Here is a 15456-nt window from a genome sequence, read left to right as displayed (position 1 = left end):
GATGATCTGAGGACAGCAATGAGATAGCAGAAGATTACCATCAATATGTTTTATCAGGTTAATCTCTGAAGAAAGACCATCCTAGACATGAATACTGCATGGAGAAAAAAATGGTGTCATATATAAGACCTGAATTTGTCTGTTTGGGAGGGGGGAGTTTGAGACAGGGTCTCTTTGTGTACCTCTGGATGTTCTGGAACTTACTCTGTAGACCAGGCTGGCCTTAAACTCGTAGAGATCCACCTTTCTCTGCCTCCCTAGTGCTGAGAATAAATATATGTACCACTGCCCACCAGCCTACTTAAAAGAATTCTTTCAAAGAGAAAATAGCAAATATTATGAGAGCAATTGATCAGAATTAATATGTTTCAAGCATCCTTTATTGTTTAGGAGGATTAGGATAGAGGTGATGAGTTCTTGTAGATTTTAGAGTGTTCATAAACAATATTCAAGTTTATAGGATAATATGACTTCAGCTAGAATCCAGAATTTAAAAACTAACAGCAGTAAAGATAAATTTCCCCCCAAAACTGGATTAGACAAAAATTCTAGTAGTAGAAACTAAAATTTGTATATTTATTACATGAAGAATTATATATCAAACTGTACCATTGAATTGACAAAATGTCCAGTGACTAAAAACACTGGAGAGCACTGCAGCTGTGTGCTGATGTGGACATGTGTAGAGACATTTCCTGACTTCTTGATTCTGAACACAGTATTGCCATGGCTGCAGGGTACAGGTCTCTCAGGTGTATGACTCCATGTTCTTTGATGAGCCAGTCACCCTAAAAGAAGCTTGCTAGATCCCAAGGCTGCTTTGTTTGTTTACATTTAAGGAAACTGTACTGTCTTCACAGAGCAGAGTCTGTGGATTCACTTAACAGGAATATCTACATTTTTCGGGGTGCTCCTAGAAGTCACACAAATTTAGGGTTGTTTTCCAACTCCTTCTAAACCTTTGGAATTTAAATTTAAATTTTTGCATGTGCATAGAGATATCATTTTGTCATTGCATTTTACTCTTGTTTGATATTAAAAGTTTTATCGTGTTTTAAGCTATTGGACTTCAATTTTGACAAATTAGTTATTGCTATTTTTGTTCGGTATTCTTGTCTTTCTTTGCCTGCAGATGTATTACTGGGTATATGTACTGATCAATTTCCTGCATTAGATAATTCGTTAGCAAATAGTAGTGTATAATATATTATTGTTGGTAGCAGGTGTACATTGTTTTGTTGATCAGAGAATAAATTCATGGATGATATCACATGCTAGAGACTCAGGTGTTGGCCGAACCAGACTGAAGTATGAGCATGTATTGGGGCTGATTTCCACTCGCCTTTAATATGGAGAGTCATCTTCAGCTACCCACTTATCTACTCAGATGCCTGACTCTATTCCTAATTGGGTCATTCTCTCACCTAGGTTCATAAAATTGAGAATTATCTAGCACATTTCAAAACTCTAATTAAAGACTTTCTATCTGGCTTTCAGAAATAATGACCAATTTATCATGGAAACTTTTACAACATGTCATAATATCCATGTCTTCCGGTGAGGCACTGTGTAACTTTCCGACTTCTAGTCCTCTCATCTGAGAAATGAAGACAGTCCTTGCCTTGAAGGATCTGGGAGAAATTTGGTTCACATAATAATGTAAACGTGGCCTCTGTGCTCAACACAGAATAAGTGTTTAAATAGATACACACTTTCTACTCTCTAACACATACAATAGACAAACAGTTCACTTCTTAGTCTGTTTGAAGTACCTGAATTTAGCAACAAAATATTTTGTTTTCTTAGGAGTTCAATTTTCTGAATGGAAATTGAAGCATGTTAATAGATTCTTATCTATCAACACAAAAGTCCCTGAGCTGAAACATAAAGGTCCCCTCTCCCCCCGAGCACCCGGAAGTCTCAGGTAGAGGATTCTAAGTAAAAGTAATTCACCATGTGGTTGTCAGTCCATTATCATCACACAAATAGCACAGTGAGAAAATCATTACAAGACAAATAATAATCTTTTGTTTCAGACTTGCCTCTGTTTTTGAAACTTCAGTACATCACCTGACCATGCTCTCTAGATTTGTGCAAGTGTACTTGACCTTCCAGCAGAGAGGCCCTGTTCTCCTGCTGTTGTTCCTCTGAGCCTTGGCTACCACCACAATTCTTTTCACTTTGCTGACCTCAGAAAACAGCCTTATCATTACATTCCTTCTGAAATCCTAACTGGTTCCACTTTTTCTTCCCAGTGATGTCCTTCTGGTAACCCTGCTCTTTTTATCCAGTCTTCATACTTAACGTGTGTGTGTGCGTGTGTGTGTGTGCGTGCGCGTGTGTGTGTGTGCGTGCGTGCATGCGTGTGTGTGCGTGTGTGCGTGTGTGTGTGTGTGTGTGTGTGTAACTGAGGGTGTGCAGATGTTCAGGAGACTATACATAACAAAGGCAGCAAAGGAGAATTAAGCCAGTGGGAATCTGTTGTGTTTCTGTTCTATGTAAATACATCTCAAGATCTTGGAAATAATAGTACACATTATGTAGCTCCACACATACGTCTTTAGATTATTTTTACCTCCTCAATTACGGATCAGCAGAATTTGGCTTTTCCCTTTACTTAAAGTGGGGAAAATTAGCTAACCTATTTTTGCATCTACTCCAATTCTCACCATTCCTGTCTTTTGTTTGTTTGTTTGTTTGTTTGTTTGTTTTTTGTCATCCGATCTAGCACTTACAGACTAGAGTTATTATGTTAAAGATTAGGCACAAAGGAAAACACAATTTCCTCATTTGAATTTTGTTTTAATTATCATATCTCTCAACTGGGTAGGAGCACAAAAACTAAGACTGCAATTGAAGGAGATTAGGCTGTTGCTTCTAGATGAGTATGATCATCTGACCCAATACTGAACAGATCAGCAAATAGGAAAATGTGTGTGGAATGTGTCCAGAATGACTGAAAAGGAGAAAACACAAAAACCTCTTCTCCACACCCTTGTCTCTCCCTTATTTATAGGTAAGTGATAGCAAAGACCTCTGTATTTTATCCTGTTGTCAGACGTGATCTCCTCCCTCAGCTGAATTCTACCTACCAGCTGCTAACAGTATAGTCATGATGCTAATGCCTGGAATATAAGGTACCAGCTTCCTCATAGTATGTCTAGAACACTAAAAACCCTACAGAAATGGTAGACTGCCAGTATCTCACTTGATAGCACTTGAAAACCTCTGTGGAACTTCTGTCCCCTTCATACTGTGAGATCTTTAAATGTCCATTTATTGTATTTAGAACTAATTGCTCTGACACATTCATGTATTTTCAATACAGAAAATTATACAATCCAAGGAAAGAATTCCTTGTACAGCAATGGTACTCTTCAATGAAAATCAGGACAACTTCAAACTACAGCCTACCCTATAGAGTGCCTTCATTATTCTCAGGAAGCTCAAAATGCATTTAGATTAATCCACAACAGAAAATAATTCCATGTGCTTACCTTTCCTTAATTGCTCTGTGTATATACATAAAATTCCAAGTATTCCACACACTAAGAAATTATGAACATTAATGTAAATATGTACAAACCTAGGATCTTGCTAAATAGGAAAAAAGGGCAAAGGAGGACAGGATTCTCTCTGGAGATGTTATTGGGAAACAGATTTTAAAGAGGATTTAATGAACGAATCTCTTCTAGGGGGGGTCAGAGTATAGAGACTCCATATGGATAGTCAAAGTCTAGGAAACAACAGACAAAAGTCATAGTCTCTTCTCTCTTGGAAAGGTCAAGCAGATTGTATAAGTACTCAAGTTCAAGCTCATATGTCATGCTAAAAAGTAGTTTTCAGAACATAAGCAACAAAAGAGAACAGAGAGAAAATTGCCCTCAAACTATCTTAATTACCATCTGGCTCCCCAATGCCTGTTATTGGTTTAGGTCAACTAAACATCAGAACATAAAAGGACTAAAAATTAAGTGTCTCAGGTAGACTACCTGTCTCCAGTGTCAGGCACACGGCATAGAAGGCTAGGGGCATATGAGAGAATGGTAAAAAGAAGGTCAACATCTGTGTGCCTGGTGAACCATACAGTTGTTTGATAAAAGCCAAACCAAATCAGATATGATGTCAATTTCAGGGGCAAGGACTCAGTTTTAATTGGGATGGGATAAAATTTTGAAAGCTCAGAGTAAGTTAATCATAATATAAAGACTTTGAAACCAAGACCGAAATGAAATGCCCTCCCACACTTTCTGAGCATAATGCATTCATCCTGCTTACTAGATCTGATATGCAAGGAGAGGGTTGAGAGGGTGCTCTGAATCACAAGAGAGGAGTCATACCCATCTGTCCATCTGTCGCATGAAAACTTGATGCTACGTTTTCACTTGATGTCGAAAGTGGAAGGGAATTTTGGAAGGTCTTATACAATAAGGACTTTGTATGTGTGGAGTAGTGAACTGTGGTATCCAGCCAATAAGATGTCCCCTTATAGTCTGGCCACTCAATATTATTCCCTCCCATGATGTCTCCAAGTTGGGGGAAATACATATGAGGCAATGGTATGCCACTTCTGATATTGCACTATGAAGATCAGAGATTTCATTTTGGCATTTCTCTTTCACTGGGTTCACTAACTCCAGAGAAATTCACTGTCATGCCATCCATATGCAGCATGTAGAAAATTTAGTGAGCTAACTTATATGACCAAACCTATGTGAGTATACCTGGAAGTAAAGGTTATTCAATAGGGCAGGAGCTTCCAGTCCAGTTCTGGCTTGATTTCCTTGTGTCCTGTGACCAAGGGATGTGGTATCTTCAGCAATATGATCTTACCATCTAGCTCAAGTGTGCAACCTAGTTAGGTGGCATTAGCTTTTATAGCTTTGGAGCCTTAGGCCTCCCTTATTAGCAATGTCTAATTCTGTAGCCAATTCCTGACCTTGGGTTTTTTCTTTGAATAACTTCCAGCCAAAGTATTTTATGGCAAGGAGGTACACTAACTTGAAGTAGCTGTTTTTCCTTCACCTTATTTTCAGTGACAATGTCACCATTCACATGTAGATTACTTCTCTATCTGATGAACTCAGCAATCCCCCTACCAGGTACTGAACTTTTGTTATTCAAACAGCCCACAGATTACCAGATAAATAAATGATAGCTGTAAGGCTCAATTAGGTTCCTATATTTGAAACAAACACACAGACGAAAAGGGCATATAACATGAGGTAATATGTTGAAGAATTGTAAATGTCTACTATAAGAAAACTTGACTCCTGACACACAGGATGAACCAAGAGTCATGTGACTTCAGAAGAGAAATAGTAAAGGTGTTTATTTCCAATGCACAAAGCTAATCCACTGGAGTCTTTGTTTTGATGGATGTAAAGAGGCTTTTCATATTGAATGATGAGATTTCATTTCCCTAGGTAGAGAAAATACACAAATGCTAATGTGATAGATGAGCTACGCTTTATGTTTAATTAGATTAGTTTTTTGTGCACAGGGTTTTATTATGTGGTTCAGACTGGATTGCAGGCAAGTACCACTATGTCAATGAGTGCCCCTGTTGAGCACAATCTTTCATTTTGAATTACAATCTTATAGACATACTGAAGTCACACAGAAACCAAAAGTCATCTGAGCTGAATACTCTCCATTCAAGAATTATACATCTATATATTCCCTAATTAGCTGTGAATTTATTAGTTTTGTGAACTATTAATTAGTATGACCTTCCTAAAAACTTAGAACATTTAAAGTATTGAGTAATTTTGATATATATTCCACCATGCATGTTTCTTTTCTGTTCTTATATTTACCATTTGATTATTCTCCTATAAGTTTCAGGTTTCATTCTAGCTTTCACAGCCTGCTTGTTTGATCACTGACAACTGGGACTATGAACACAGGTTGCTTTGTTTGTATACTCATAAAGGAATCATCAGCAGATGGTCACAAGGGCTTCAGCAGTTCCACTGTGAATAAGTGATTTGGCTACATTTTTTCAGGAAAGTTGTGTCTGGTTTTTGTCTTGCATGGGTATCAGTGGTGCTAGCTCTGTCTTCTCCATGTGAGTTAGAAAAACTCACTGTCTTCACAATAGGCAAAGGCTCAGGCCAACTCCTACCAGAATTCATTTTTACACACTTAAATCTCTTAAGCAGGGTGCAAATCAACAGACATTTTGTGATGATATTTACGATTTATTGATGCTTGCCTGAGAATTCAGAATGCAGAGCTAGCCACAAGCCATAAAGCCAGGAAGTGGTGATACTCACTTTTAATCCCAGCATCCATACTAGTTAGCCATAGAGCCAGGCAGTGGTGGCACAAACCTTTAATTCCAGGATTCAAGAGACAAGCAGTATTTCTATTAGCTCAAAGCTACACTGAGCTACGTGAAATTATTCCAGTCCTAAAGAGAATCAGCTCACACAAAGTGATCTCAGCACTTTGGATCAAACACCTTTAATCCCAGCAACTGAGGTATATAAGACAGGAGCAGATGTTCAGTTTGGGGCATTTTGGTGTCCAACCACATTCAGGCAATTAGCCTCCAGCCATGTTGAAGGCAGGATTGCTTCAGCCTGGGTTAGAGGTAAGAGCTACTGGCCTGGCTGCTTTACTTATCTGATCTTTCACCTTGGACCCCAATATCAGTCTTTGGGATTTTATTTTTCATGTTACAGCATGTAGTTCATGAGAACATATCTATGCTTCACACTTCATGTGCTGCAGCTGACCTCTGTCAGATGTGAAACTCTGTGACCACAATGACCCAGCCACTGCTGACCGTCAGAGCTCTGTGCTCAGGGCTCTCTATGCCCTGCCCTCAGCACCATTGTCTCCAATCCCTTCTCCAAAAGTTCCCTGGCTCTCTTCTGCTTCAACACAGTGGTCCCTGAGCTTCACTAAAGTATGTGGGCCATCATTCTGTGAAAAAATTCTTTCACGGAAACACATCCAAGTGTCCCCCACAAGCCACATGCTCACTATTGTCCCTATCTGGTCACAACTTCCTTTCCTCTCCATCAGCCTCACTTCCACAGAGCCGTAGTCACTAGAAATGTGAAGATACACATTATAGAGTTCTTTTCATTTTTTTAATTTATATCTGTTTTTTTCTGTGGCTTTGGAGCCTGTCCTAGAACTTGTTCTGGAGACCAGGCTGGCTTCGAACTCACAGAAATTCCCCTGCCTCTGCCTCCCAAGTGCTGAGATTAAAGGTGTGCGCCACTAATGCCTGGCTCATTATAGAGTTCTTGTTCTCAGAGATCACAGTACCTGCTGATAGCAGGAGTGATGAGTATTTTAAACCTGACTTTTATGAAATAGCATACAAAGGGAAATGCTCATCATTTGCACAATTGATTTTAATCTGATCATCCATGAGTTTTCTTTCCAAATTGTTTCAACTTGTGCATGTAGAGAGAAGTTTAGTTCCAATTCTTGTCTCTTCTGTAGCCCAGAAAAACTTCCTTGCATTATAGGTTCTAAGAAGACCGAGCCAGAAACACAAATAAAATTCAAGTCCACAGAGGTAGACATGAGGAGCTGGTATTGAAACACAGCACAGAACCTGATTAAATTTTAACAAAAGATGATGTTCCTAATTTCAGACTACGTCAATTTGAAAGCATTTTGGAGAATTGTATTTTTATATTTTTGTGGCTACTAGAAAGATGGATGGTTCATTGGGTAAAGACACTTTCGAGCAAGGCTGAACATCTCCACAACCTATCTGGTGGAAGAAGAAAACTGACTATCATATGGTATCCTATGACTTCTACATGCATGCTTTATCACATGAGCCAACACACACACATGTATGCACACTAAAGAACGAACAACAATGAATAATAAAATAACTGAAAATGAAACCCCCTATTTAAAACATATACATGGATTTAACTTTTAATAAAAACATCACCCATTTCCATTTATAGATTTGTTTAATTAAAAGGTAGCCATTTTTTAAAACTGCACCTAGTCTTAAAGTTGGTCAATAAGCAATTGATTATTCCCTTGATATTTGTACTACTGTTACAGTATGGACATATCTTACCAAGACAGCTATTGCTGTAGATGCCAGTGTTTACAACTGGGCACTTCTGTTGATTACTTTCTCTTCAAGTAGTATGTATAGATTCTTTTAGCACTATGAAAACTAGGCAGTAGGGGTGAAGTTATTAAGTAAGTGCAAACTAGATTTCTCTACATTCTTTGTATGGTGCAAAGAATAGAACCTGTGGAATTCTCAGTCCTAAATGGAGCATACTCCTTCCAAGACTCAGGGATCATTGTGAGAAGAGTAGAAAAATTATGAGAGCCAAGGGTAGTAGATGAGTACAGGAAACCTCCATTTTAATATAGGATAAAATTATATTTAGTGTGTGCTTATGAAGAAAATGTATTTCATTTTCACATTACTATAATTAAACTTCATAAAAATAAATTCAGACTTTTTTTCTTTCAAAAGTCACTGTGATTATCAACATCTAGATAAGGTAATGTCATCCTTTTTCATATCTGGTATTGCTTTCAACTCAACATATACATTTAAGAAATATTTTAGAAATATCCATTAAAATAAAATGGTCTCTGCCATCATGTGAACAGCTGGTGTATTTGTGTCCTTCTATAGGTTTAAATAACTACTGTAAAGTATCTGGAAACCAGTAACACACTGTTCACATCACAAGGCTAAGGTGTGTGGGTGAAAAAACTTTTGGAATAGGGTCATAACTTCAAGGACCTTCAGATAAATGAGAATTCATCATTTTCTGGACATAATAGATCAGGGAAATGTAAGTATTTCTTCAAATTTATTATGTACTGAAAAGTGCCCTGTTTGTTCCATGGAACACCTGCACTCTATAAATATCTCAGTAAATATAATTTTCCCCCACACATGCACTATTAATTAAGAAATCATAAATGCTTCAATATACTATATATTTGAAATTCATGAACGTTTAATAAATATATTAGTATTATACAAAATTTATTGAACTGTTGACTCTGTGTGTGTGTATGTGTGTGTGTGTGTATAATGGGATATATATAATTCCTAGCAGCTGTGAGATGTGAGAGCTTTAATATTATTTATTACTAGGCATTTGTTGGTAATTTCTCAAAACTCTTATCACTTTATGATACACTAGAATAAGTAAGTCTGGTATGTGCAAATGAAATTGTGTGTGTACTTCATGACTATCAGGATACTAAAACAAAATTCAAACTTCAGGTAATACTGATTCTGAGAATTTGTTTTAAACAAAAAAAATCATGACATTTCTAAAGCAAACAATGATGAATTTTTGCTAAGTATCTATAATTAATATAAAATAGAAAACCAAGTACACAAACCAAGTCTATTTTGAAACCCTGTAGCGTCAGAGATAGACAGGGAAGTGATCTCTTGGTGGTTAAAGGAATGTGTCCATTTGATGGTTCAGGTTGGTGATCTCCCTTGACAAATCAACAATATGTGGTTATCTGGGCTTAAGGGAATAGATTTGAGATGGAGACAGATGCACACAAGTGTGTAGGCAAGAAAGTGAGAAAAATCCCTTAGATCAATCAATCTGGCTTATAGGCAGCGTTAAAAGTCACTGTGAGGCATCTATATTAACCTCAGTAAAAATGAAGTCTTTCACAAAGACGGCAACCAGAACAATGCATAGCGTAACTGGACAGCAGGTGTTCATTGGCTGTTCCTCTTCAGAGGCTCTCCAGTGTAAAGCCCAATAGTGATTATGTTAATAGGAAAATAAATAATGCTTGATTCCCGGTATGTCCCTTTAAAAGGAGTGTGATTATTTTTCTGCACCCAGATTCACAGAACAGGTGCTCTCATGTAAGAACCCATTTCAGATCTCAGTGAAAGCTCTTACTCTTGCATTTTCTGTGCATATTTCTTTACCCCCTTTCATCAAATTTCACTTTGGCATTTACGTAAACATACCACTTAGCTGTATAAAATTAAAAAAAAAAGAAAGCAGGGAAAATATTTATGCATGACACAATTCAGTTCTCCTGTGGCCCAAGGCTTTGAAAAGATCAGTGATAAGCAGTTGAACTGGGCACTGCTCAAGCACCATGGACAACACTCAATATGGAAATCAATACAGATGACTGACATGTAAGATGGCTGAACAGAATTATCTGGACTGTTTAGAAGTCACAAAGCAGCATCAGTGGCAGACACAACAGTGTCCTATGTGACAGAAATAATAGCCAATAAACACAGTGAAACTGGGCATTTTGTCTTAAGTAATTGAAGTCTTAAAGAGCTCTTAATTGATATCACAATTTATGAACACAGAATTACTTTCAGTATTTTGGATCAGCATAGTAGAAAATCAATTACGAAAGACATCTCAATTTTTTTGAAAGATGGTAAACAGTTTGGAAAGAGTGGCTTATCATGTTGAGTCTTTTGGAAATAATTTAGTGATTGAGTTTGGTAGGAGTCTTTCAGTTGAGTTGAGGACCAGCAATTTAGCTATACATACTAATGATATCTTATGGATTGTTCTTTAATGGAGTTATCTTTCATTATTTCCCGGTGTTATAAGTCCTTAAGGTTGAACTTAGGATATACATGTGCCTTGCTTCTTTTTGTTGTCATGTCCTTATGCATCATATCTTCATTTTATTCCAAAATACGTGCAACACAAATCAATGCTGGTGGTCTGATAGAGAGCATACACTGGACATGGGGAGAGACGTGCCTTACTACAGTAGTAAGGAAGTTTAGGCAGAAAATTCATGACGAACGTGAGGCAGTATGGGCTATAAACTGACACTACTCAAAAGAAAGTCCGATGGGAAACATAGTTGTATTATTGAGTCAATTTTAGTCAGTTTGCTTTAGTCCTACATACTTAGAGAATTAGTTTTCATGATCAGAAAGTGAAAAGGTGTTATCCAAGGCCAAATTCATATTTCATGTTGAATGCAGTTAAGGAAAATACTACGGAAGATGATGTTGTGGAATAGAATAAGTGTTTATCTATGTAAAGATTGTTGCATTTGTTTACACTGCATTTGTTTAACTATGTAAAAATATGTTGCTTTTGTTTGTGCTACACCTGTTTAACTGTGTAAAGTGGTGTTGCTTTTATCTTGCTTGCCTAAAGTACCTGATTGGTCTGATAAAAAGCTGAATGACCAATAATTAGGCAGAGGAGGGATAGGCAAGGCTGGCGGGTAGAGAGAAAAAGGAGCCAGCTAATCAGACACAGAGGAAACAGGAAAGCAGGATGGATACTATGTAGCTGAGGTAAATGAGCCTCTGGTAGCACATATATTAATAGAAATGGGTTGATTTAAGTTTTCTTTTAAGCTATCTAGAAACCAGCCTAAAGCTAAGACCAGCATTCATAATTAATTAGTCTTTGTGTCAGGATGTGAGGGCCGGGGGTCTGAGATCGTCTGCTACAAGATGCCAAACTTAACAAACAGATAATGAAAATGTACTTGATAAATAAACTAGAAATGATGAGGCAAAGAAAACAAGACAGAATGCACCTAGAATAGAGCTTTGATTTGGAGTTCGAGCTTTGAGACAAACTCTCAATGACTACAAAAGGGGAATGAACTCAATGTGTCCCTTACATGTTGAAGACTGAGATAACAGTTAAATAATAATCTTCAAAGCAGACTACACTTAACAGTGTTAAAAGTAAGAGCTCTGAGATTCAGGGCTGCAAAATTGTAGAGCCATGAAAGTACCAGTTTCTGGGTGCAAACATATTTTACCCCAGCATCATCTTGCTTGGCCTAAGAAAAGAAATTAGGTAATATGGAAGAGACTGAGAAATGAACATCCCCAAATTATCAAACCAAAGTAAAGTAGCCTGAGCAGAGGGGTCCAGTCATGGCTCTGCAAGCCTGTTGTCCAGTTAGGGGACTCTAGGTCTGTTGCATATTCTTGGTACTGTAGACCTTTGGCCTGTGGCCTTTTCACAACATGATGGGCTTGCTGTTCACCCACAGCAAAATAGGATGGCTGCACACTCATTGCAATGTAGACCTCTTGCCTACTTACAGTACTGTAGGCCTAATACTCACTCATGTCACCATAAGTCTGTTGACTACTTATAGAAATGTATATCTGTGCCGCACTCACCATAGCTTAAACCTGTTCCATATTGTTCCTTTATATGGTAAAGTATATATTGTTATCTCTATTGTAAAGGACACTGATATCTGGAAGTTTCAAATACATAGTTCAATATTGGAGCTGGAAAGCAATAAGCAGCAAAAAATGTGTCAAGACCAGTCATATTTCAAGTTCATATTTTTCTGCAAAGGTGTAACCTTTGCCTTTGAAGTTAAGAAGTGGGTGACTAATTCAGAGACCTAATGAATAAATGAGTGAACAGTAAGTGAATGAATTAATACATTAGTTTGAGTAAGTACAAGAGGGTTGGAAATTTAACTGGTGGCAATATAAGGAATCATTATCATTGTGTTTAAATATGATTTCATATTTAAAATTTTCTTTATGACCTAGATAGATGGGAAGACCATACACTTTCATGTTACAGTCTATAGGAATCAAAGGTGAAATAAAATGCCCACATCTGACTGGTGCAGATGAGAACTCTATTGTTACTGAGGCCAATTATTCTAGAATAGAAAAGAAATACTCTTAAGTTCCATCTGGGAAGGACTGTGGATCAACCACAGCAATCACTTCAGAGTCAGTGAGTGTTTTCAGAAAAGATTAAAGGAAGGAAAAAGTTCTTGCCTCCATCTATTTCTTTACAGCCACAGATGAGCTTTGCTGGAAATAATTGACTCTTTTGTGGGAATCACATCCGCATATCTTTAACACAAGGGAAACTAGGAATACATTGTTTTCCATTAGTCTGGCATGTAAGAGTTGATACTCCCTTGCCATAAAATTAAAAGAACTAGAGCATTCATAAATCATAACATCAAATATTCCATTACTGCACTAACATGAAGCTAGGAGTTGGTCTCTTAAGATATCAAAAAGACACAAATCCAAACTGTCAAAGCAATCTAACATAACTCCATTTGGGAACTGTTTTGTGTGCATATGAAACAGTTTCAAACTGTAATATCAAAAATCATGTCTGTTCTGATATATTTTCTATCAAACTATAAAATAATAAAATTTGAACTTAGGAAGATTGAGGTTCTTGACTCCTGACTAATCATGTCGCTGATATTTAAAGAAGTGATATGAGAAAAATCACCATGCCACTCCAGTGAGGACTCTGTATATAAATTCTCCATTTTCATCATGCTCACAGCTTCTGTTAAAACTTCTTCTGAACTTTAAGACATATGCAGCTGTTGGTGCCTTTCACATCAGTGCATTATAAAATGTGTGTCTTTAGATGATATATGCATCAGAATTACTGATGGTATTTTATCTTTGTTTGCAAATCAAGAACATGTAAGAATCCAAATAAAATGATAAAGGTTAATTGCAACACTATCTTCAAGTTAATATCTGTCCTGAAACTGAACTGGAAAACAGTATTTGCCAGTTGAGAATTACGCTTTATTCCCTTCTGGGGGAGAGCTAAGGTTCTTCAACTGGTTTACACACCTGCACACCCAAGTCCTTCTGCATGATTCTGTGAATTAGGGGAGCGTGTTTGCTCTGCTGACTGCATTCAAACTACCCCAGGGCTTCCATAGCTGCATGCTGACTTCACTTAGTGTCTTAGTTAGGGTTTCCCTTTCTGTAATGAAACACTATGACCAAAAGGCAATGTAAGGAGGATAGAGTTTATTTAGCTCACACTTTCACATCAAAGCTCATCATCAAAGGAAGTCAGGACAGGAATTTAAGCAGGGAAGGAACCTGGAGGCAGGACCTGGTGCAGAGGCCACCGAAGGCTGCTTACTGACTTGCTCCTCATGTCTTGCTCAGCCTGCTTTCTTGTAGCACCCAGGACCACCAGCCCAGGAAAATTCCCTACAGGCTTGCCTGTATCCTCATCTCATGGAGATGTTTTCTTAATTTAGGTCCCTTCATTCAGATGATTTTTAGCTAACACAAAACAAGCCAAGACATTGAGTCTAAATTCTTGTTTTCTCTGTGTATTTCTCATTCTCAGACTTGGCCTGCAGGACAGTAGATTCTGGCTGTGATGGAAGCAACCAGAAGAGGATACACTTTGGATGTTTTCGAAGTCTCAGAACAGCATCGGTATTTCTCCATTTTGGTTCTGAGTGCAGGAACCAAAATAATTTCATGACCATACTTGGTGAGACATGCTGGAAAATGTTTCCATCAATATGAAGGCATGATTGAGGAATGCAGGGAACAAAGAAGCATGAGCCAATGGTTTTCTCTACAATGATACCTACAGATTGGAGGTGGGCTGTGGCAATAGGTACCCCTGCCTATTAAACAGCCTCTTGATATATGAAAACTTTTGAAGCTTTATTTTTTTATTTTGATCATGTATATGTGCCTGTGTGTTTGCATGAGTACCACTGCTGAGGAGCATAGAGGACTGACCTGAATTCCCTGGAGCTGGAATTATAGGTAGGCGTGAGCCAACTAGCATTGCTGTATGGGGAATTTTAACCCAGGTCCTCTGCAAGAACATCAACTGTTCTTAGCCAGTGAGCCATCTCTCAAGGCCAAGGGTGGCACCACCCACTATGGGTCCACCCATATCAAACATAACTCAAGAAAATGTATCATAGACTTGCCCATGGTCCCATTTTGTGGGAGCATTATTTTAATTGAGATTCTCTCTTCCAAAATGACTCTAGCTTGTGTCAAGTTGACATAAAAATTAATCACCATACATGTGTATGTATGTGCATGGTTTGGCTATGCTTGTGGTGTGTGTGTGTGTGTGTGTGTGTGTGTGCGTGCGTGCGTGCAAATGTGTGCGTGTTGGAGGCCGGAGGACAACCTAGGTGTCATCTTCTAAAGCACCATCCATCTCCATTGAGACTTCACTCAGTGGCCAGGACCTCACCAATTAGGCAAGAACCAAAGAGCCCAGAGATCCTTCTACCTCCCCACTGCACCGCCATGAACAGCTTTGCACTTAGCTTGTTTATTTCATGCCCCTGACCCAGAAAGCCATGTATGTGTGTCATGATAACCGTTTGCTCAAAACAGCAAATAGGATGAAAAGTGGCCTTATTAAAAAAATATCCACCATAACTGCTGGAAACAGCATAGAGATACTGCTTCATAGCAGTTGATTCTTTGTTATCTGGGCTAGTTGGAATCAACAGTTTCATCCCTTGTAAAAATTCTGTTAAAAATATCTATAAAGTGTCCCCTCATTCCTTCCTCAGGTGATAACTTTTTGTGCTGTTCACAGACACAGCAAACTCAAACTACAGGAAAACAGGACATGAAAGATGAGAGAAAGAGAGAGAGAGAGAGAGAGAGACAGAGACAGAGACAGAGACAGAGACAGAGACACAGAGACAGAC

General features: G+C 38.0%; 1 long non-coding RNA gene across 1 annotated transcript in view; it reads left to right on the top strand.

The window, feature by feature from the left end:
- LOC110343247 overlaps positions 1–14426 on the top strand; it is a 116369-nt gene extending 101943 nt beyond the window's left edge. The window contains exon 8 of the long non-coding RNA XR_002385459.2: positions 14109–14426. This is a non-coding gene — a long non-coding RNA (uncharacterized LOC110343247). The remainder of the gene's footprint in view (positions 1–14108) is intronic.
- Positions 14427–15456: the final 1030 nt, after the last annotated feature.

This window comes from Mesocricetus auratus, unplaced genomic scaffold, assembly GCF_017639785.1.
Source record: "Mesocricetus auratus isolate SY011 unplaced genomic scaffold, BCM_Maur_2.0 Super-Scaffold_100031, whole genome shotgun sequence".
Classification (NCBI taxonomy): domain Eukaryota; kingdom Metazoa; phylum Chordata; class Mammalia; order Rodentia; family Cricetidae; genus Mesocricetus; species Mesocricetus auratus.
Note: the sequence above shows the minus strand (reverse complement) of the source record. Positions and strands in the feature narration are given on the sequence as shown.